The 24,089-nt window shown below is 41.6% G+C and overlaps 1 long non-coding RNA gene across 6 annotated transcripts in view; it reads right to left on the bottom strand.

Annotated features, from left to right (window-relative positions):
- The window catches only part of LOC140457857 (uncharacterized), a 560,696-nt gene that overhangs the window by 130,427 nt on the left and 406,180 nt on the right, over positions 1-24,089 (bottom strand). For 3 of the 6 annotated variants that reach the window (XR_011953382.1, XR_011953376.1, XR_011953380.1), the window contains exon 5: positions 13,044-13,102. The exons of 2 other annotated variants lie outside the window; for them this stretch is intronic. This is a non-coding gene — a long non-coding RNA (uncharacterized lncRNA). Of the gene's footprint in view, positions 1-13,043; positions 13,103-14,785; positions 14,914-24,089 lie in introns of all 6 variants that reach the window. One more of the 6 variants, XR_011953377.1, reaches the window with a different exon arrangement.

Raw genomic sequence — 24,089 nt, 5'->3', positions numbered from 1 at the left:
GCAATCTGGTTTTTATAGTCAGGTTAATAAAATATCATGTTTCAACGGTCGCACATTTGTTAAGGACATGGCTAGACAATCACTCAACAGAATTACAACACATAATCTCTCTCAGTACCTTTGGGATGAATAGGAAATAAAATATCACTCTGTTAAATGAACTTACTATGGATAAATGGCAAAAATAATGGCACTGGGACAAGTGAAAACTTATGAACAGTTCCATGAATATCATAGAAGGTTTCCTTAATGGAGACCAAACAGCTCAAGGGAGACGAGGCACCCATAACATTGCTATGTAAAGTCTGACCAGTTGTAAATGTGTCAACTAATGGAGCACAAAATTCCAAACTGAGAGGTTCTGCAATTAAAACCAGCTCAGCACTGTCCTCATGACCTGTCCTACCTGCCAATCTCCCTTCCCACCTACCCGCTACACCCTTCCCTCTGACCTATCACCTCCATCTCCACCCCCATTCACCCATTATACTCTTTGCTACCTTCTCCCCAGCCCTACCCCCCCATTTCTCTCTTCAACCTGGAGGCTTCCTGCCTATATTCCTGACGAAGGGCTTTTGCCTGAAATGTTGGTTTTACTGCTCTTTGGCTGCTGCCTGACCTGCTGTGCTTTTCCAGCACCACTCTGATTAAAACATCTATAACACTTGAATTGCTTATTTACGCTACTTTTATTTTAAACTAATGAGAATGTTGAACAAACTGAGCTTGTTTCCACTGGAATTCGGAAGAGTGAGGGGGTACTTGATTGAAGATCCTAAATGGTCTTTGGCAGACTTGAGGGGCCAAATGTCCTATTCCGCTTCCTGTTTCTTAAGGCATCATGGTCTTATGACTAAGGGAACATGACAAGGATGTTTTCTCTTAAGGGTCAGTTCAGAACTAGGAGGCTTGGTTTTAAAATTAGGGGGTCATCCTTTCAGGACAGAGACAAAAATACTTTTTTCTTCCCTCTTGGGAGTCTTGTGCAACTTTAGAACTCTCTGCCTCAGAGGGCAGTAGAGTCAATGAATTTTTTTTTAGGTAGAGGTAGGTAGATTCTTGTTAGGCAGGCAATCATTAGATCTTCAGGGAGACACATGGGAATGTGGAATCCTAAACAGAAACACTTCATCTGTGAGAAGGAAGTGCTGGATGTCTTGAAACACATAAAAGTGTATAAATCCCCAGGAGCTGATCAGGTGCATCCTAGAACACTGTGGCAAACTAGAGAAGTGATTGTTGGGCCTATTACTGAGATATTTATATCATTGATAGTCACAGGTGAGGTGCCAGACAGGTGGAGGTTGGCTAACATGGTGCCACTGTTTAAGAAGGGTGGTAAGGACAAGCCAGGGAACTATAGACAAGTGAGTCTGACGTTAGTGGTGAGCAAGTTGTCAGAGGGAATCCTGAGGGACAGCATGTACATGTATTTGGAAAGGCAAGGACTGATTTGGGACAGTCAACATGGCTTTGTGCATGGGAAATCATGTCTCACAAACATTATTACTTCTTCAAAAAACTCAATCAAGAGGATTGATGAGGGCAGGGTGGTAGACGTGATCTATATGGACAATGTTCCCCGCGTGAGACTGGTTAGTAAGGTTAGATCTCATGGAATACAGAGAGAACTAGGCATTTGGATACAGAACTGGCTCAAAGGTAGAAGACAGAGGGTGGTGGTGGAGGGTTGTCTTTCAGATTGGAGACTGGTGACTAATGGAGTGCCACAAGGATCGGTGCTGGGTCCAATGATTTTCATCATTGATATAAATGATTTGGATGTAAGCATAAGAGGTATAGTTAGTAAGTGTGCAGATGACACCAAAATTGGAGGTGTAGTGGACAGCAAAGAGGGTTACCTCGGATTACAATGGGATCTTGATCTGATGAGCCAATGGGCTGAGGAGTGGCAGATGGAGTTTAATTTAGATAAATATGCGGTGTTGTATTTTTGGAAAGCAAACCTTAGCAGGACTTATACACTTAATGGTAAGGTCCTAGGGAGTGTTGCTGAACAAAGAGACCTTGGAGTGCAGCTTCATAGCTCCTTGAAAGGAGGGTCATAAGTAGATAGGATAGTGAAGAAGGTGTTTGGTATGCTTTCCTTTATCAGTCAGAGTATTGAGTACAGGAGTTGGGAGGTCATGTTGCGGCTGTACAGGACATTGGTTAGGGCACTGTTGGAATATTGCATGCAATTCTGGTCTCCTTCCTATCGGAAAGATGTTGTGAAACTTGAAAGGGTTCAGAAAAGATTTACAAGGATGTTGCCAGGGTTGGAGGATTTGACCTATAGGGAGAGGCTGAACAGGCTGGGGCTGTTTTCCCTGGAGCGTCAAATGTTGAGGGGTGACGTTATAGCGGTTTATAAAATCATGAGGGGCATGGATAGGGTAAATTGACAAAGTCTTTTCCCTGGAGTGGGGGACTCTAGGAACTAGAGGCATCAATTTAGGGTGAGAGGTAAAGATAGAAAAGAGACCTAAGGGAATGAGCTGCCAGAGGAAGTGGTGGAGACCAGCACAATTGCAGCATTTAAAAGGCATTTGATTGGGTATATGAATAGGAAGGGTTTAGCAGGATATGGGCTGGGTGCTGGCAGGTGGGACTAGAGTTGGTTGAGAAATCTGGTCAACATGGACGAGTTGGACCGATGGGTCTGTTTCCATGCAGTATATCTCTATGACTCTATCTTATTGAATGGTGTAGAAGGCTGAATGGTCTATGTCTAATTCTAATTTGTATACATATTTGCACGCATGTTCCAAAACTCAGCTTCAGCAATTCCTAATACAGACACTCATGGTTACCTTTTAAATTATATGGCAGTACTGAGGTATATGAGAAATGAGAAAGAAGTGGTTTTCCTTTAACAGCCTGTACTCTATGACCCTATCAGAAGTCACATAACACCAGATTACCTCACCTGATGAAGGACCAGTGCTAAGAAAGCTTGTGATTTCAAATAAACCTGTTGGACTATAACCTGGTGTTGTATGACTTCTGACTTTGTCCACCCTGGTCCAACACTGGCACCTCCACATCATGGCTTTATGACCCTGGAAAGAGGTGAACATGGTTTGTAAATGTAGCAATCCAGCCTCCAGCACCCTTATACCCCAGTGATCGCTGAGAACAGAAGAACACAAATAAACAGGAGAAAGGCAATTTACTCCATCTTCACTGATCAGTTCAGGAACACTGTCCTTAACAATACCTTCAATGAATCAATTAGTATTGTCCTGTCCTCCACTTTTATCCTGTTGGTTGTTTCAATCACATTCACTATAGTAGTTCCGTTCTGTCAAATAGGTCATCCATAGATCCATTTATGCAAAATAAATCAATGGGCACCCTGGAGGGGTGGAATAGTCTCTCACTGCATTTTTGTTTCATAAAGTTAATTTATTGGCTGTGTGTGTCACTGGCAAGAAAAGTATTTATTACACATCCCTAATTAACAAATATAATAAAAAAAAATGTCAAAGTTTTCAAAAATCTCAAGAATGATATCAAACAAAGACTGTGACTTCTTACATGAAGTAACATTAATTGTGCCTGCATTCCTGTATGGTACGCTGACCTTAATTTTTCAAATCCAATTGGTAGCATTTATAAACCTTTAAAATATTCAACAAAATTATACAGCCAACTTTCCATCAAAACCTGGCTACAGAGTGAAAGCTCATTATTTTTTGATCTGGGCTATGGTTCTTGAACCTCAAGAACCATTCGCTTCTCACACCAACTTCTGACTAAACCAATCTCAGAACCACCCCTTCAGTTCAACTCCAGTCACATGTCCTCCTATGCCTGCAGTCTCATTGCTTTGCAGCACATCTCCCATGGAAGTGCCACAATAAAAGACATTTCTGACTTCATATTTACACTGGAGCATTTTAGAATAGTTTGTTCACAAATGTGGAAAAATACATTATGTAACTAGGAATCCAACTCAATGACTGGGATCTACTGAAAAGATTTTGGGATAAACAATTAGTAACGAATTGCTGCACTGCCTGTAGTGAAGCTTGTGTTCTCCAACATGTTCTTCTGAGAAAGTAACAACTCTGATCCAAAATTGGTTGGCTTCTCGTTAATGCAGATTGCCATTTGTGTATAGAGTGGAGGGGGGGCCGGAGGACATATGTTACAGTCAATTGCAATTGCAATCTTTGTTCTCAGCAAGGATACAGACTTCATATTTCAAGGATCACATCTCAAATATTCACAATCGTTAACAGCTTAAGCATCAAAGCTGATCTCTCTTTAACCACCCAAACCAATCGTGTCAAGTCCTTCTGAATTTAGTAATGATACAGCCAAACTCTGTCATAAGCAAAATATCAACGTTCAGAGGGGATGTCCACTTAAAGTCAAACATAATGCACCACCAGACAAACACTGATCACCATCTCAAGCACTGTCTTGCACATTGACCTTAACTTCCGCACTCATTAAAAACTGCAGACATGGAAATCCCTCACACATTTGGTTATTTTCACAGGAAACACCTCCACTTTCCTTCACCTTTTTCAAGTCTACCCCACATTACAGAAAAAAAAACAGAGCTCCTAATAAAATCTATCTACAAAGAACACACACAAGGGAGACAGCAGAAGTGATGTTTCCGACTAGCTCGCATTTGGTGCACTTTTGTAATATACAGGATCGGCGAGTTTCACTAAATCTGCTAACAAGATCCACAACCTGATAAGGTGTTGACTGTTTCTCAAGCTAATAACTCCACGGGCATCAATATGGTGTCCAAGTAGCCACTATTTTGCTTGTAAACCTTGAAAACGTGTGCCAATAAGCTAGTGAGACATAAGAGATGTGACTGTGTGTGTGTTTCAGTGGGCAGGACAGCAGAGGAGAAACAGAGGAAGAAGGGGGTTGGTTGTGCCCCATTACATGGCAAGTGCCATATACATATACTTTCAGTAGGGTTCAACTGAATACCACTGAGTAGACACTTCTTGATTAATCTCTCCAGATGAGTTATAACACACCCCTGAAGCAGATGGAACTTGAACACAGGCATCCTGGGAAGTAGTGACCATAATACAATAAGCTTCAATCTGCAATTTGAGAGGGAGTGGGTACAATCTGAAGTGACAATATTTCAGTTGAATAAAGGGAAATATGGAGCTATGAGGGAGCAACTGGCCAAAGTTCAATGGTTTAATACCTTAACAGGGAAGACCGTGGAGGAACAATGGCGGATATTTCTGTGTATAATGCAGAAGATGCAGGATCAGTTCATTCCGAAAAGGAAGAAAGATCCCAGGAGGAGACATGGGCGGCCGTGGCTGACAAGGGAAGTAAAGAAACATATAAGGTTAAAAGAGAAAAAGTATAACTTAGCGAAGATAAGCGGGAAAACGGAGGACTAGGAAGCTTTTAAAGAACAACAGAGGATTAGTAAGAAGGAAATACGCAGAGAAAAAATGAGGTACGAAGGTAAACTGGCCAAGAATATAAAGGAGGATAGTAAAAGCTTTTTCAGGTATGTCCAAGGCAAAAAAATGGTTAGGACAAAAATTGGGCCCTTGAAGACAGAAGCAGGGGAATATATTACTGGGAACGAAGAAATGGCAGAGGAATTAAATGGGTACTTCAGATCTGTGTTCACTGGGGAAGACACAAGCAATCTCCCTGAGGTAACAGTGGCTGAAGGACCTGAACTTAAGGGAATTTCTATTTGCCAGGATTTGGTGTTGGAGAGACTGTTAGGTCTGAAGGTTGATAAGTCTCCGGGACCTGATGGCCTGCATCCCAGGGTACTGAAGGAGGTGGCTCGGGAAATCGTGGATGCTCTGGTGATTATTTTCCAGAGTTCAATAGAATCGGGGTTGGTTCCTGAGGATTGGAGGGCGGCTAATGTTGTGCCACTTTTTAAGAAGGGTGGGCGGGAGAAAGCAGGAAATTATAGACCAGTTAGTCTGACCTCAGTGGTGGGAAAGATGCTGGAGTCTATTATAAAGGATGAAATTACGGCACATCTGGATAATAGTAACAGGATAGGACAGAGTCAGCATGGATTTATGAAGGGGAAATCATGCTTGACTAATCTTCTTGAATTTTTTGAGGATGTAACTCGGAAGATGGACGAGGGAGATCCAGTGGATGTAGTGTACCTGGACTTTCAGAAAGCTTTTGATAAAGTCCCACACAAGAGGTTAGTGAGTAAAATTAGGGCGCACGGGATTGGGGGCAAAGTACTAGATTGGATAGAGAATTGGTTGGCTAATAGGAAACAAAGGGTAGTGATTAACGGCTCCATTTCGAAATGGCAGGCAGTGACCAGTGGGGTACCGCAGGGATCCGTGCTGGGACCGCAGCTTTTTACAATATATGTAAATGATATAGAAGATGGTATCAGCAATAACATTAGCAAATTTGTTGATGACACAAAGCTAGGTGGTAGGGTGAAATGTGATGAGGATGTTAGGGGATTACAGGGTGACCTGGACAAGTTAGGTGAGTGGGCAGATGCATGGCAGATGCAGTTTAATGTGGATAAATGTCTGGTTATCCACTTTGGTGGCAAGAACAGGAAGGCAGATTACAACCTCAATGGTATCAAATTAGGTAAAGGGGCTGTTCAGAGAGATCTGGGTGTTCTTGTCCACCAGTCAATGAAGGCAAGCATGCAGGTACAGCAGGTCGTGAAGAAGGCTAATAGCATGCTGGCCTTCATAACAAGAGGGATTGAGTATAGAAGCAAAGAGGTGCTTCTGCAGCTGTACAGGGCCCTGGTGAGACCATACCTGGAGTACTGTGTACAGTTCTGGTCTCCAAATTTGAGGAAAGACATTCTGGCTATTGAGGGAGTGCAGCGTAGGTTCACGAGGTCAATTCCTGGAATGGCAGGATTGCCTTACACGGAAAGACTGAAGCGACTGGGCTTGTATACCCTTGAGTTTAGAAGGCTGAGAGGGGATCTGATTGAAACATATAGGCTTATGAAAGGACTGGACACTCTGGCAGGAGGGAACATATTTCCGTTGATGGGGGAGTGCCGAACCAGAGGACACAACTTAAAAATACGGGGTAGACCATTTAGGACAGAGATGAGGAGAAACTACTTCACCCAGAGAGTGGTGGCTGTGTGGAATGCTCTGCCCCAGAGGGCAGTGGAGGCCCAGTCTCTGGATTCTTTTAAGAAAGAATTGGATAGAGCTCTTAAAGATAGTGGAGTCAAGGGGTATGGAGATAAGGCTGGAACAGGATACTGATTAGGAATGATCAGCCATGATCATATTGAATGGCGGTGCAGGCTCGAAGGGCAGAATGGCCTACTCCTGCATCTATTGTCTATTGTCAAAGGTAGGGACAGCTGCCCTACAACTTATCTAAGATACAACAGTGTCTAGCATGAGGCCTAAAAGTATGACCCTGAGATAAATGTCTCTACTCAACTGAGCTATCTGGGCACCAATGGGGAGTAGGAATTCTGAGCCACGTTCCTGGTCTAAATGAGGAAAGTTCAATTGTCCAACTGTTGCTTGAACCTGAGTAAAATCAATACGAATGCTGAACCTTCCTGGTCTTAGTCCCTTAATGTGCTGGAAAAACAGCGTAGCAGGGAACAAGTCTCAACAACAACATGAAACACAAACCAACACTGAATGACAGAATCAGACTCTGACTTTCCACTGAGAAAATTTCAATGCAATCCACTAGTTCCTTAGTACAGTATCGAAATCAAACATTGAGAGCTGAGAAGTGATTCAGGCACATTACTGAATGTGAGGATCACGGATCATGACCTATGCAGACCTCTTGTTCTAGATCGGCCTGTAAGAGGAAACATCCCCTCTACATCTCATTGATCAATGTCTTTAGCATTCCATCATCCTCAATTTGATCTCTTTTCATTCATCTAAACATGAGGGAGTATAGGCCTAAACTGATCAACTCTCTCTTCATAAGACAAACCCCATCAATCAAGTGAATCTCCTTTGAACTGCTTCCAATGCAACTGCATTCCTTTGAAGTAAGGTGATCAAAATTAAACATAACATTCCAGGTGCTGTCTCACTAATTTCTTGTGACAGCGGGTGATTCGGACAATAAAGAGATTTTCCCTGAATGATACAATCGTCATACTTCAAGGTCCAACCATAAAACAGAAGTACTTAGGCACCAATGGTCAACATCCAAACCATGCTGGGGCTAGTGTTCTTCGGAACCACATAATTAGGGAGGTACAAAAGGTTTTAAACTAACTAACAGAAGCAAAAGATCAAACTTGGATAGATGTGGCATATCAAACAATAGAGAAAAAAAAATCTCAAGAGAAGAAAATATTATGGGAAATTAGTGTCAGAGAATGGCAGGAAGGGACACAGAGAAAAACTCCTAGGAATAAACAGACAATCAAGAATAGATCTTACAAAGATAACAAAAAGGCAAAAGTAAAAGGTTGAGAGGCAGCACTGTTAATCAAGGAAGGCTTTTGAGCAATAGTTAGAGATGAACTTGATTCAGGAAATCAAGACATAGAATTGGTTTTGGGGAGATGTGGATTGGAAAAGGGAAAGATGTCACTAGTGGGAATAGTCTACTGGCCCCTAACAGTAACCACAATATAGGCCAAAGTAGACAGAAGAAATACTGGGTGCATTTGATGAGGACTTGGCAATAATTATAGGTGACTTTAGGCACAGTTTGTAAGTTTGCAGATGACACCAAAATTGGAGGTGTAGTGGACAGCAAAGAGGATTACCTCAGATTACAACGGGATCTTGACCAGTTGGGCCAATGGGCAGATGGAGTTGCATTTTGGGAAAGCAAATCTTAGCAGGACTTATACACTTAATGGTAAGGTCCTCGGGAGTGTTGCTGAACAAAGAGACCTTAGAGTGCAGGTTCATAGCTCCTTGAAAGTGGAGTCGCAGGTAGATAGGATAGTGAAGGCGGCGTTTGGTATGCTTTCTTTTATTGGTCAGAATATTGAGTACAGAAGTTGGGAGGTCATGTTGCAGCTGTACAGGACATTGGTTAGGCCACTGTTGGAATATTGCATGCAATTCTGGTCTCCTTCTTATCAGAAAGATGTTGCGAAACTTGAAAGGGTTCAGAAAAGATTTACAAGAATGTTGCCAGGGTTGGAGGGTTTTTGCGATAGGGAGAGGCTGAACAGGCTGGGGCTGTTTTCCCTGGAAAATTGGAGGCTGAGGAGTGACCTTATAGAGGTTTATAAAATCAGGAGGGGCATGGATAGGGTAAATAGACAAGGTCTTTTCCTTAGGTTGGGGGAGTCCAGAACTAGAGGGCATAGGTTTAAGGTGAGAGGGGAAAGATTTAAAAGGGATCTAAGGGGCAACGTTTTCATGCAGAGGGTGGTGCGCATATGGAATGAGCTGCCAGAGGAAGTGGTGGTGGCTGGTACCATTACAACATTTAAAAGGCATCTGGATGGGTATATGAATAGGAAGGGTTTAAAGGGATATGGGCTGGTGCCAGCAGGTGGGATGAGATTGGGTTGGGATGCATGCAGGAGTTGGACCGAAGGGTCTGTTTCCATGCTGTGCATCTCTATGACTCTAATTGAATTTTACATCCAGTCTGAAAGGGAGATAATTGCTTCTAGCACTAGTATTATAAACGTAAATAAGGGCAACTATGTTGGTATGAAAGCAGAGCTAACAGAGGTGAATTGGGCCAGCAGGCTGACAGAAAGACCAATTGAGAGACAGTTACAAACATTAAAAAGGGACATTTCAGAATACTCTAAGTATATTCCTACTATAGGAAAATCCTACAGGGAGGACCCATCATCCATGGTTCACCAAAGTAGTGTAGGAAAAGCATGACACCTTAGAAATAAACCATATGACTATGCAAAGTAAGTGGCACATCAGATGATGGGTCACATTATAAAGAATGGCAGAGAACAATTAGAGGATTAATCAGGAGAAGAAATGATATGAGAAGAAGTGACTTAGAGAGAGAAATAGTTTCTACAGGTATTTAAAAAGGAAAGAAGTGAGGAGGTAAAGTGAATGTCAGTCCTTTGGAGAGTGATGGGAAGGCTAATCGTAGATAAAGTGTTGGCAAATGGGACTAGGTCAGATTGGGATGTCTGCTTGGCGTGGATGAGTTGGGCCTAGAGGTCTGTTTCCATGCTATATGACTCTATAAGGAAATGGCTGATGAAATGAATAAATATTTGCTTCTCTCTTTACGTCTGGAGATTGAAATACGTATCACGGTGTAATCTGCCCCTGGTCTTTCTCAACACTATGGGATGCAGTGGCCTAGTGATAGTATCATTGGACAAGTAATTCAGACCACCCAGGAACATGAGATTAAATCCCACCACTGTAATGTTGAATTTTGAAGCCAATTCATAAATGTGGAATTAATGAGGAAAGAAATTGGTTATCTTGTCTCTCCTACATGTGACTCTAGACCCATAGCAATGTGGTTGATTCTAAACTGCCCTCTGGGTAATTATGTTTAGGCAACAAATGCTGGCTTTGCCTGCAGAACCTACATCTCATGGAACAACAAAGAAAACAATGGAAACCATTACTTTTTCTTACTTCAGGCTACAGATGTAAATGCCATCTTTTCCCCCTCTGTTCAACTGTCTCGATAATCTGGCAACGTAACACTTGAATGGTGCTTTTCTTGAGAATACCCCCTTTGTCACTTCTACCTTAAAGCATACTTGCTGCATTTTGTTCATTGAGAATGTGTGCTGATACCATTTTACAGAGAAACAAATGAATTGGCAGTCTTTGCATAGATAGAATTTCTAATAATGAAGACAGCTATATAAACATTAGTGTGGGCTACCCAGGGTAAACACTATACTTGTGCTATAGCAGGGTATTTGCACAAAATTTGCATCAAAGGATGATAAGCCTTTGGACTATGGAGAATCATAGTCCAATTCTCCTCACTTTATTAAGATGCAACAACTTTGGTGGCTGAGCTATGGGCACAATCGCTTCAGTCCTTCATCTACACAGTAGATCCAAAGCGGTGAGTAAAGGAAGAATTCACATTTGCACATCGTCTTTCTGACCTTCAGAGGGTCCCCAAGCACCACAGAGTGAGCCAACTCGCTCTTTCATAGGCAATTGTGAGTATCTAATTGTGAGTGCAGCAAGTTCCAACACAGCTAGGAGGCAAACAGCAAGAATAACTGGTTTGTTTGCTTAAAACAAGGGATAAAGTTTGGTTCAGGAGACTAGACAATTCCATTGCTTTGCATTTAATTGTATCATGTATTCTTTGACATTCACCCAATCAGGGAAAAAAGTGCCTTTGGCCTCATGCGAAAAATAGCACCCATGATATTAGCTGTGTCTCTCCAACCATATTAAAACCATGCCTTTTTACAGCACACAAGGAGGCCATTCTGTCCATCAAACCAGGTTTCTCATGTCTACTAAAGAGCTAATTAGTTCCACTTTCCTCCTTTTCCCCACTACATCAAAACTATTCCCTTTCAACTGCATATTCCCTTTTGTACATTGCTATAGAAGTTGCTTCCAATGCAAATCATAACAAGTTGCTGTATAAACAATACTTTTCCTTAGCTTTTGACAATTCCATGACAACTTTCCACTTCTGAGGCAAATGCAGTACCAAAGAGGCAAAGTTTGATACTCGTGACTTAACTCGTGTTACTGTGGGGTGAAATGGCCAGGCCACGCTAATGTTCATCTTACGATCAATAGCCTTGAAGATAGATGAGGTATGAATAGGTATAAATCCAAATGAGAAGGATTGAAAGAAACCAGAGCCCCTTTTTTTTGTACAGGTTGTTGGAAATGAGACCTTTTTTGCAATCCACCTGACTCATGGCAGTCCCAAGAACTGCGACAAGGGTGTTACAGAAACAAACTACAGGTTGTACTATTGACAGCGTTAATTACAGTAATACCTACCAACCACACCCTGGATAAAATGAGTTCATGATGTGTTAGTCACCATACCAGTATTACCAGTTGTCCCAAGATCATGAGTAAATACATATCCAGTAAACATTGTGCAAGTCTCAGATATTCATTGCAGTAAAAGATAAGTGGTCCGTTAACGCTATTCACAAGATAACAGTCTAGACAGTACATTCAGGTGAGTTCATTGTTTACCTTCTGCACCTGTAATTCTGGCCAAGAGGCATGAGGTTCAATAGACCATTGTCAAATGAGGTATCTACAATAACATGCATTAAATATGCCTTTATCCCATTTTGTTCAGAAAGCAAGTACAATGCAGCAGTAACAATCAATAAGCTTAACCCATTTCAACCTTCTATCTCACCACTTGCATCACAACTTCACGTGGTTCCATGCTATAAAAACCAGCTGGATACAAAACAATCTGATCGTTACTTTGGACAACTCAAACTGCACCAATAATAGCAAAAGACCAGTTTATAGCACAAATGTCCTTTTTTTCTGTGATTAAAGTTGTTTTTGTCAGAGACACTTGCAAAAAGAAAATGTTCCATTCATTTCAACAACTTTGTAATCACCATTAAATCTAACTGGCAACCCCCGAACCTGGTAAACGTTGAAAACAAAACACCACTAAGATCAGTTCTGGAAAGTAGAAATCTGATTTATGTGAGGTTTATGCAGGCAAATTTCCAGATCAAATAGAACCCTGTTCTAGGAGTTTTCAAATTGAAGAAGTACAACCACTTCCTAGCCACAGACATTGTGCTCAGACCTAATTCTACAAAATATATTTCAAGTGCACTCTCCCAGTTGTGAATTATCAATGCTTAGAGCAATTGTCAAGCCACACTTTCATCAGAAATTAACCACATGCCTGTCGAAAATGATTTTCTATCTTACAACATCTTGTAAATTTACCATTTTTGAGAAAATGAATTTATGGAGTAAATCGAATTTTAAAAAAATCTCTCAGCATTCTTCACTTGCGCTCTAAGTGGGTGTGTAACAATGCAATTCCTTCACTTGTTTGAGTATGCACGGGCCTTAAAAGTCCTGAATCCGCTGCAACAATTTGAAAAGTTTTCCAGGAAACTTACTGACCATTCATCTTACCTGCATGCCTCAATCCATCTCATATCATTCTTTACACTCTTGTTTCATCCTTGGCAAACCTATAAGAGTGGTTTGGAAGTGAGTGTCAGTCTGGAAAACTTCAGAGACCAATATTAATTGTTCCTTCACATTTAATTGGCAATTACCTTTAATTATCTAAGGTAGACAAATATTCTGGCAATAGAGAGACATAGAGGACAAGAGTAAAATTCTAACAACACTACAATCACTGCAAATTTCGAAGTAATTTATTTTCTCATCAACAAATGTAGAGAGGGTGGAAACAAAGGCATATTTTTATGAGAGGGATGTATTTTGGAATTATTGAGGTCAGAGGTCATCATTGCTGAGCAGTGTATTAAGTCTTCTACTTTAAGCATCCACTTGACATAATGCAAGAACGTCAGATATTGTTGTATAATCTCTTCAATCCAATATACTCCCATTGGATATTACATGGGTTAGATCAACCCAGTTTTGTATCCAATATTGGCACAAAACAATGATGATAGTTGCAACCCAAATATCATAAAAGCTCAACTCAGTCATGAATGCCCCTGAGGGAAAGGAACCTGGGTCCCTCTACTCATTCTTGCTTGTTGATGACTCCCATCTTGCACTTTGTGGTTATGTTTAATGCCTTCTGATATGATCTTGCAAGCCATTGACTGTAAAAAACAATATCTATTTCTGGAAGTACAGAACCAGCTTTTCACTGCTTCAGGGCAATGGGGGGTGAGCAATAAATGCCAGCCTTGTCACCAGGAAAAGGTACTATTTTGAGGATAATTTATACTTGCATTGTTAAAAGCTTATGACCAAAGATTACTGTATATTGGGAAAGGGTTTTCCAAAAAGCAGATCATATGACACAAACAAGACGCTTGATGTTTGGAACATGACTGGTGATCTACATTTCCTCTGCTACTCCTTTCCTGTTTTGAACTCCAGCAGAAACGTCTGACATTTTGAAGGTTAATAAAAAATCATACTGGAAGTTTTTTTTATTTTTGACAATGAGATGTCATCAATTACTACAATAAACATGGGACACTATACATACATTAAGTACCAGACGTTTAAGTTGTGAAGTATTGAACAATTGATTGACTCATTTGTGCAGCAACACCATGCATTTCTATTCTACCCTTAATTACTTAAAATGTCCCAAGGTGTTTCACAGGAACTTTATCAAGTAAATCTTTGACAGCAAGCTAGATTAGGTGAGACAGTATTAAGACAGATGGATAATAGCTTGATCAAGTTATTAGCAAACTTTTTTGATTTGATTTGTTATTGTCACATGTACTAGAGACAGGTGTGGAAAATTGGTGAGGTCCAGGGAGGGAATTCCAGAACTGAACAACCAGATCTTTGAAGGTGCAGCTATCAATCGCAGAGCAATTAAAATCAGAGATGCACCAAGAGATGAGAGTTGGAGGAAAGCAAAGTTCTTAGGAGGTATCTAGATTGGAGGAGGCCATTAGAAAAATGATGGAAGAGGTCATTAGAACTGCTAAAAGGAGCATTAATATGCTCATTGAATGACGGTTTGGGTTCTGCCCTGAACCAACTACAACTTTGGTTCATATATGGAGAAAAGAGCTGACCTCAAGAGGTGAGGTGAGTGACTTGCCCCTGACATCAAGGCCATATTTTAGAGACTGTGGCAATAAGGTGCCCAAGCAAAACTACAAAGAATGGGAAATCGGGGGGGAACTCTCCACTGGTTGTAGTCATACCTGGCACATAGCAGGATGGCTTTTGGAGGTCAGTCATCTCAGCTCCAGGACATCTCTGCAGGAGTTCCTCTGCATAGAGTCCTTGACCAAACTATCCTCAGCTTCTTCTCAATGATTTTCCTTCCATCCTAAGGTCAGAAATGAGGATTTTTACAAATGACTGCACAATGGTCAACACCACTTGCAACTCTTCAGGTACTGAATTAGTCCATGTTCAAATGCAACAGGATCTGGACAATATCCAGGCTTGGGCTGACAGGTACAATTAACTTTCGTGTTAAACCATGCCAGTCAATGACCATCTCTAACAACACAGAATCTAACCACTGCTTCTTGACATTCAATGGCATTACCTTCACTGAATTTCCCACTGTCAACATCCTGGGATTTATGACTGTTCGAGACTAAATTGTACTAGGCAAGTAAATATTGTGGCTACAAGAGCAGGAGACAGTGAGGACTCCAGATACTGGAGATCAGAGTGGAAGAGTGTGGTGTTGGAAAAGCACAGCCGGCAGGCAGCATCCGAGGAGCAGGAGAGTTGACGGTTCGAGCATAAGCCCTTCATCAGGAATGAGGGGGTGGCCCAAGGTGGCTTAGAGATAAATGGGAGGGGATGGGGCTGGAGGGAAGGTAGCTGGGAATGCAATAGGTAGATGAAGGTGGGGGGTGATGGTGATAGGCTGGAGAGGAGGGTGGAGCAGATAGGTGGGAAGGAAGATGGACAGGTAGGACAGTTCAAGGAGGTGGTGCCGTGTTGGAAGGTTGGATCTGGGATAAGGTGGGGGGAGGGAAAATGAGGAAACTGGTGAAATCTACATTGATCCTGTATGTTTGGAGGGTCCCAAAGTGGAAGATGAGGTGTTCTTCCTCCAGGTGTAGGGTGGTTAGGGTTTGGCAATGGAGACAGCCAGGACCTGCATGTCCTTGATGGAATGGGAGGGGCAGTTGAAGTGTTCAGCCACAGGGCAGTGGAGTTGTTTAGTACGTGCATTCCAGAGATGTTCTCTGAAACGTTCCGCAAGTTGGCGTCCTGTCTCCCCAGTGGAGAGGAGACCACATCAAAAGCAATGGACACAGCAGATGACGTGTGTGGAAGTACAGGTAAATCTCTGTCGAATGTGGAAGGATCCTTTGGGGCCTTGGATGGAGGTGAGGGGGCAGGAGTGAGTGCAGGTTTGCACTTCTTGCGATGGCAGGGGAAGGTGCCGGGAGTGGAGGGTGGGTTGGTGGAAGGAATGACCTCTATGGAACACAGATAGGGGTTGGGAGGGAAATACATCCCCTAACCACCTGATGTCTGGAGGAAGAACGCCTCATCTTCTGCCTTGGGACCCTCCAATCACATGGGATCAATGTGGATTTTACCAGTTTCTTCATTTCTCCACCCCCCACCTTATCCCAAATCCAACCTTCCAGCTCAGCACCACCCTCTTGAACTGTCCTACCTGTCCAGCTTCCTTCCCACCTATCCCCTCCACCCTCCTCTCTGACCTATCCCCTTGAGCCCCACCTTCATCTACCTATCGCATTCCCAGCTACCTTCCCCCCAGCCCCACCTTCCCATTTATCTCTCAGCCCCCTTGGGCAACCCCCTCATTCCTGATGAAGGGCTTATGCTTGAAATACAGACTCTCCTGGCACAAGAACAGGACAAAGGCTAGGAATCCCATACTGAGTTACACACTCTTGACTCCCCAGAGCCTGTCCATCTTCTACAAGACACAAGTCAGGAGTGTGATGTAATACACTTATCTGGACGAACAGTTCCAGCAACACGTGAAACATGACACTGTCTAGAACAAAGCAGCCCACTTGAATGGCACCTTTTCTTCAAACATTTGTTCCTCTATCCTGACGCTCAGTAGCAGCAGTGTGTGTCATTTACAAGATACATTACAGAGATTTACAAAGGCTCCTTAGATATCACCTTCCAAATGCACAATCATCACCATCATAAGACTGGCATGCTGGCTCAGTGGTGAGCATTGCTGCCTCACAGCACCAGGGACCCAAGTTTGATTCCACCCTTGGGCCACTGCCTGTGTGGAGTTTGCATCTTCTCCCTGCATCTGTTCCGGTTTCCTCACACAGTCCAAAAGATGTGCAGGTCATGTGGGTGGCCATGGGAAAATGCAGGGTTACAGGGATAAGGTGGGTCTGTGTGGGATGTTCTTCAAAGGATCAGTGTGGACTTGATGGGACAACTGGCCTGCTTCCACACTATAGGGATTCTATGATCTAGAAGGGTACAGGTATAATTGGTTCAATCAACATGGTTACCATCAGACTAGCCTCTAACTCTAGACGTTCAAAAAAAATTAATTCAGATTTCACCTGTCTGCGTTGGTGGGATTCAAACTCATAGTTCCAGAACATTAGCCTGGGGCTCTGGATTGCTATGCTAATGACTTTACCATTATGCTGCACCCTCCTCTTGAAAATACTGTATGTGTTTGTAAAATCTTCCTAGCTGGCCTGTTTTGACACTATTACCTTGATGACTTGTGATATCTCTGCCTTGATTAGCGTACAGTTTTTGATCACTTGTTACATTCGTTAGACCAACGAGGTAAAAACAATGACTGCAGATGCTGGAAACCAGATTCTGGATTAGTGGTGCTGGAAGAGCACAGCAGTTCAGGCAGCATCGAAGGAGCTTCGAAATCGACGTTTCAGGCAAAAGGGCTGTGCTCTTCCAGCACCACTAATCCAGACTTTCGTTAGATCGTCATGCGACTCTGATATCTATCCCAGCTAATTGATTTGTCTCTAGCACCATCTTACTTTTGATTATTTGTAATCATCTCTCTGCCTTAATTAATTGTTTCATAGGTCATCCCCTCATTTATTATTCAGCTCTTGACACTTTACTCACACTGTTCGCAGTAATCTGTTGACACTCTTGATTACCTGCAGAGACTTATTATCAGCCTGTTGACACTCTACTCACACTTTGTGTACTTATCAGTTATGATTTGGAGACGCCGGTGTTGGACTGGGGTGTACAAAGTTAAAAATCACACAACACCAGGTTATAGTCCAACAGGTTTATTTGGAAGCACTAGCTTTTGGAGTGATTTTTAACTGTGTGCTTATCTGTTGACACTCTTAATTACCTGGAATCATCTTGCCTTTATCTCTCCACCTATATATTCCATGCCTGTGTGCCTCTCTCCATCTAAACAGAGGAGCAGTGCTCTGAAAACTTGTGATTTTGAACAAATCTGTTGGACTATAACTTGGTGTCATGTGACTTCTTACTTAGTCCCACCCTAGGCGATCTCCACATCTTGAAAGTATACAACTGTTCCTTCCGCAGTCAAAATCCTCGAACTCTCTCCCTAACATCATTGTGCGTGTCACTACCCATCATGAACTACAGAAGTCCAGGAAGGCAATTCACTATCACCACAACTTCTCAGACAGCTAGGGATGAGTAATATATGCTGATCCAGCCAGACACGTCCATATTTCCTGAAAGATTTTTAACACACACGTCAGGGCAACACAATAGAATAGAATTAATAGAGCACTTTGCCCCTGTGCCCCAGCTAACAGGTCAATACAAACTAAGACTAAGTCACTCTGCCCTTTTACCCTGCTCCACAACCCAGTAGAATCATTGCTGATCGGATCTTAACCTCAATTCTACATGACCGCCTACCCCTAATATTCTTTCTCATCCTTGGTAATCAAGAAGCTAGCCAGTTATGCCTTAAAAATATTTAAAGGTTCTGCATCCACTGCCTATTGAGGAAGAGAATTCCAAAGACTCTCAACTTGCTGAAAGAAAAAAAGTTTCCTCATCTCAGTTTTAAATGGGTGACTCATTTAATTTATTCTTAACCATTATCCTGGTTCTAGAATTTCTCACAAGACAAATCCTTTCAAAATCCACCTGACCAAGTCCCCTCAGGATCTTGTACACTTCAATTAAGTCACGTCTGACTCTTCTGAGAATAAAGACCTAGTCTATCTAGCCTTTTGTCAAAAGGCAATCCACCCACTCCAGAAATTAGTTTAGTGTGTATTCTCTAAACTGCTTCCAGTGCACTAACACATTTCTGTAAGTAAAGTGACCAGTACTGTGTGCAGTACTCCAGATGCAGACTGTGTCATGTCCTGTATAACTGAAACATAATCTTTCTATTCTTGCACTCAAATCCTCTCACAATAAAACATAACATTCTATTACCTTATCTGATTACTTACTTTACCTGCATACCAATATTCTGCAATTCATGAACTAGGACACCCAGATCCCTCTGAATCTCAGTGCTCTGCAACATGTAAATGATGTGCTTCTTTTTTATTCCTTCTACCAAAGTGGACAATTTCACACTTTCCCACATTATATTCCATTTGCCTGATCTCTCTCCACTCACATAACCTATCTATATCTTTTATAGGTTCCTTATGTCACCTTCAATACTCACTTTCCTACCTATCTTTGTGTCATCAGCAAATTTAGCTACCATAGCTTCAATCCCTTCTCCAAATCATTTATATAAATTATAAAGAATGGAAGTGCCAGCACCGACTCCTGTGACTTGTGACGTCCTGCCAGCCTGAAAATGGCCAATTTATTCTTATGCTGTGCTAGCCAATTTTCTATTCCTGCTAATATGTTAATCTCTACACCATTAGCTTTTATCTTCCGCAATAACCTTTGACGTGGCACCTTGTCAAATCCCTTCTGGAAATCTAAATACAAATACATCCATGGTTCCCCTTTATCTATATCACAGGTTACCTCTTCAAAGAGTTCCAATAAATCAATTTTCCTTTGACAAAACCATGTTTTGCTAGAGTACCTTGAACTTATCCAAGTGCCCTGTTGTAACATCTATATAATGTGAGAAAATGTGAGGTTTTACACTTTACAGGAAGAACAGAGGAGCTCAATATTAATTAACTGGGGAAAGAGGAAAGAAACTTATGATAGAGGGATTTAGCTTGCCCTCACGCATAAATCACAAAAAGATAGCATCCAAGTTCAGCGGGTAATATGGAAGACAAAAAATCAATTTGCTTTTGTTCCAAAGGGAACAGAGTATAAAAGTAGGGAGGTTTTTCTAAACCTACACAAGGCACTAGATTAGTTACGACAGCTAGATTATTATGAATTCTTTTGAGTCCCTTCGCTAAAGAAAGACATAGTGAGATTGAAGACAGTCCAGAGAAGATTCACTAGACTGATACCTAGGTTCTAGGTACGGTATGGAGGGGCTGTTTTATGAAGTTGTCCATTACACTGGAATGCAAAGGGACCTTATTGAAACATACAAGACTCTTATGGCATTCGACAGGGCAGATGTGGAACAGTTGATTCCTTTTGTGGGACAGTCTAAGACCAGAGAGCATAATCTCAGTATAAGAATTTATACGTTTAAGTTGGAGATGAGGAGGAATTTCTTTGAGGATAGTGAATCTGTGGAATTCTTTACTACATAGGAATGTCAAGGCTGAATTTTTTTTGTATTCAAGGCTGAGATGGAGAGATTTTTAATCAGTAAGGGAATCAAGGGTTATTGGGAAAAGACAGGAAAGTTGAGTTAAGGATTATCACATTAGCCACCATCTCATTGAATGGCGGAGCAGATTTGACAGTTAAATGGGAGAAAGTGAGGACTGCAGATGCTGGTGATCAGAGTCGATTGTGTGGTGTTGGAAAAGCACAGCAGGTCAGTCAGCATCCAAGGAACAGGAAAAGCGACATTTCGGGCAAGAGCCCTTCATCAGGAATGAGGCTGTGAGCCGAGGGGGCAGAGAATTAACTGTCTTACTTATGCTACAATGTTTATGGTCTGACATTTTGCATTTAGATTTTAATTCATTCTTCTTTAGATGTCAGACTGAAGTAACTTGAGGAAGAACAAGGCAGGCTTTATTTGCTACAAAGATCAATGATAAATAATTTTTACAAATCATCTGACTCAATAGTGCAACATTAAACAGTGCTGTACTTTCAATCCAAAAATAATCATGTTGTTCATTTAACAGCTGTACTGGTCCTGTGTCATTCCATTGCTTGTTTCAGGCTATATGCGTGACATCTGAAAAACAGTGCTCTGTCTGCTGGGACCTCAACGCCAGAACAAAAAACTTAAATCAATAATCAATCTTTTAAAAACAAAAATAGAGATGTCTATTTATCTCACTGCATGCATTGAACATTTCCATTTCAGACAGACTCTGCACTATTATTTTTTTTTAACTGCTGTAGCTTGGAATCTCTCCATAGAGATACAAAATTAAAACTTGGCATACATAATGGCAAACTATTCTCAAAGGCACACAAGATGTAGAATTGGATTTAGACTGTTGGAACACCGTAAGGAGTCGAAGCCATACAGCACGGAAATAAACCCTTCAGTCCAATGTGTCGATGCGGTTTCCCAAACCAAACTAGCCCCATCTACCTGCATTTGGCCAATATCCATTTAAACTTTTCCTATTCATGTACCTGTCCAGTTGTCTTCCAAATGGTGTAACTGTACCTGTCTCTGCCACTACATCTGGCTGTTCATTCCACATACGAACCATCCTGTATGAAAAAGTTGCCCCTCGGGTACCTTTTAAGTCTTTCCTCTCTCACCTTAAAAATACCCCCTTGAGTTATGAACTTCCCTACTCCAGGGAAAAGACCTTTGCTACTCACTTTATCTATGTCCCTCATGATTTTAAATACCTCTATATGGTCACACCTCAACTTCCTAAGCTCCAGTGAAAAATGTCCCAGCATTTCCATCCTCTCCTTAAAACTCAAACCCTCCAGTCCCGGCAACATCCTTGTAAATCTCTCCTGAACCCTCTCCAAGTTAACAATATCTTTCCTTGGCAGGGTAACCAGAACTGTACACAGTATTCCAAAAGCGGCCTCACCAAACTTCCTGCACAACCACAACATGACATTCCAACTCCTGTACTTAATGATCCGAGCAATGAAGGGAAGTGTGCTAAACGCCTTCTTAACCACTTTGCCTCCCCGTGACACTGCTTTCAAACAATATTATCCAGTGGGAGAAAGTGAAGACTGCATAAGTCCTACCCTTGTTCATCTTACCAAAATGCAACACTTCACAGTTATCCAAATTAAACTCCATCTGCCACTCCTTAGCCCACTGACCCAATTGATCAAGATCCTTTTGTAATCTTAGGCAGCCTTCTTCACTGTCCACTATACCACCAATTTTGGCGTCATCCACAAACCTACAAACCATGCTTCCTAAATTCGCATTCAAATCATTTATATAAATGAAAAACAACAGTGGACCCAGCATTGATCCCTGTGGAACACTGCTGGTCACAGACTTCCGGTCTGAAAAACAACCCTCTGTCTCCTATCTCAACCCAATTTTGTATCCAATTGGCAAGCGTTCCCTGAATCCCAAGTGATCTAAGTTTACTAACCAGTCTACTGTGTGGAACCTTGTCAAAGGCTTTACTAAAGTCCATGTAGACAACATTTACTGTTCTGCCCTCGTCTATCTTCTATTGTCTAATGGCACTGACCAGAGCACATTAGCCACCCTTCAAGTCTTCCTGCACTTCACCCGTCGCTGAGAATGATCTTCAATTCTCTCCCTAGTTACACTTTTGTCCATAATATACTTGCAGAATCTAGATGGAACATAGAATAATATTTTACATGCCTCTCTGCTCTGGATATTTTTAAGTTTGTTTTTGGCATTGATTTCCCATATCATATTTCACCAGCCAAGTTTTTGCCCACTCACTTAACTTGTCTACATCTTTTGTTGTGTCATCCTCATTACTTGCTTTGCATCCTCATATTGTGTGATCTGCAAACCCGACGATACAATACTCACTTTCCTATCCAAATCATTCATAAATATTGTAAATAATTGTGACACCAGCAGTAATCCCTGTTGCACACCACTAGTTACCATTCTAAAAATGCCCCAAATCCTAACTCTGTCGCCCATTAGTTAGCCAATCCTTTATCCACACAATCTCCAACACCATGGGCTTTTATTTTATTAAGTGATGTATGGTCCATGTTGCACTTAGTTAATATAGCAAAATGTTACAAAGTGCTTGACAACCAGACAGGTCAGACATTGAACAGTCATCAAGAAAGGTCGAGGAGAGGCTGCAAGTCAACCAAGTAAGTGTAAAAGATGGTAAGAGGTGCAGCTAGGCACAGGGTTTGATATAGCTTTTGTGTGAGAAGTGCAGACCTCACCATTACAATGAAAATTAGCATCCACTCAAACATCAAAGCAAGTGGAACAATTGAAAGTAGTACGTTTCCAGCACAGCCCTTCTCTCAACATTTTCAATATGTATATACGCTTAAGTTTATTGAGCAGTTGGACAGCAGATTTTAACGAGGAACAAAATATTCCACTGCTGAAGACTCCAAATGAAGATAATACCCTGTTAGAAGTCTATCTCCTTGTGGAAAGATGTTATAACATTTTGAAAAAATTAGTGACAACCATGTATTTTAGCTGAAATTGCCATATTAATACATGAATTAGGAGCATGTCAGCCATTCAGCCCCTTGAGCCTTCACCTCCATTCAATAAGATCTTTGCTCCCCTGCTTGTGATTCAAATTCCACATTCCCATCTACCCCTGATAGGCTTGGATTCTGTTGATGTGGAGGTGCCAGTGATGGACTGGGGTGGACAAAGTTTAAAAAAAATAACGCAACACCAGGTTATCATCCAACAGGTTGATTTGGAAGTATCAACCTCTTGGAGAAAATCTGGTGTTGTGTGATTTTTAACTTGGTTCTCCTGCCTAACAAGAACCTAGCCACCTCTGTCTTAAAAATATTGAATGACTCGGCCTCCACTGTCTCTTGAGGTATTGAGTTCCAAAGTTGTACAACCCTCAGACATTAAAAAAAGATTCTCCCCATTCTTGTCCTGAAAGGGTGTCCCTTAATTTGAAACAGCACTGCCCAATTCTAGACTGACTCAAACAAGGAAATATCCTTTCCATGTCCAGTTGTCAAGGCCTTTAAGAATTTTATCACTTCAACCAAGTCATCCTTCCATCTTCTACACTCCCACAGTAACAAGCCAAACGTATCCATCCGATCTTCATAAGACAACCTGCAACCAATTACTCTCTCTGAAGCCCTGTAACCTCCACAGAATTGGTTTGTTATTTCCAGCAACATGGGAACCTCAGCAGTGGAAGACTGATGATACAGTACACAAAGCTTGTCTGTAATCAGATTTGTAGCTGTCTGCATGTCTGTAATTTAATCTGGCTTTAACCCTGTCCTACTGGCTAACATCTTAATGGCATGATTGAATTTTCA

The sequence above is a fragment of the Chiloscyllium punctatum genome, chromosome 3 (genome assembly GCF_047496795.1).
Source record: "Chiloscyllium punctatum isolate Juve2018m chromosome 3, sChiPun1.3, whole genome shotgun sequence".
NCBI classification, from domain to species: domain Eukaryota; kingdom Metazoa; phylum Chordata; class Chondrichthyes; order Orectolobiformes; family Hemiscylliidae; genus Chiloscyllium; species Chiloscyllium punctatum.
The sequence above is the reverse complement of the archived record's forward strand: the minus strand, read 5'-3'. Positions and strand labels throughout refer to the sequence as shown.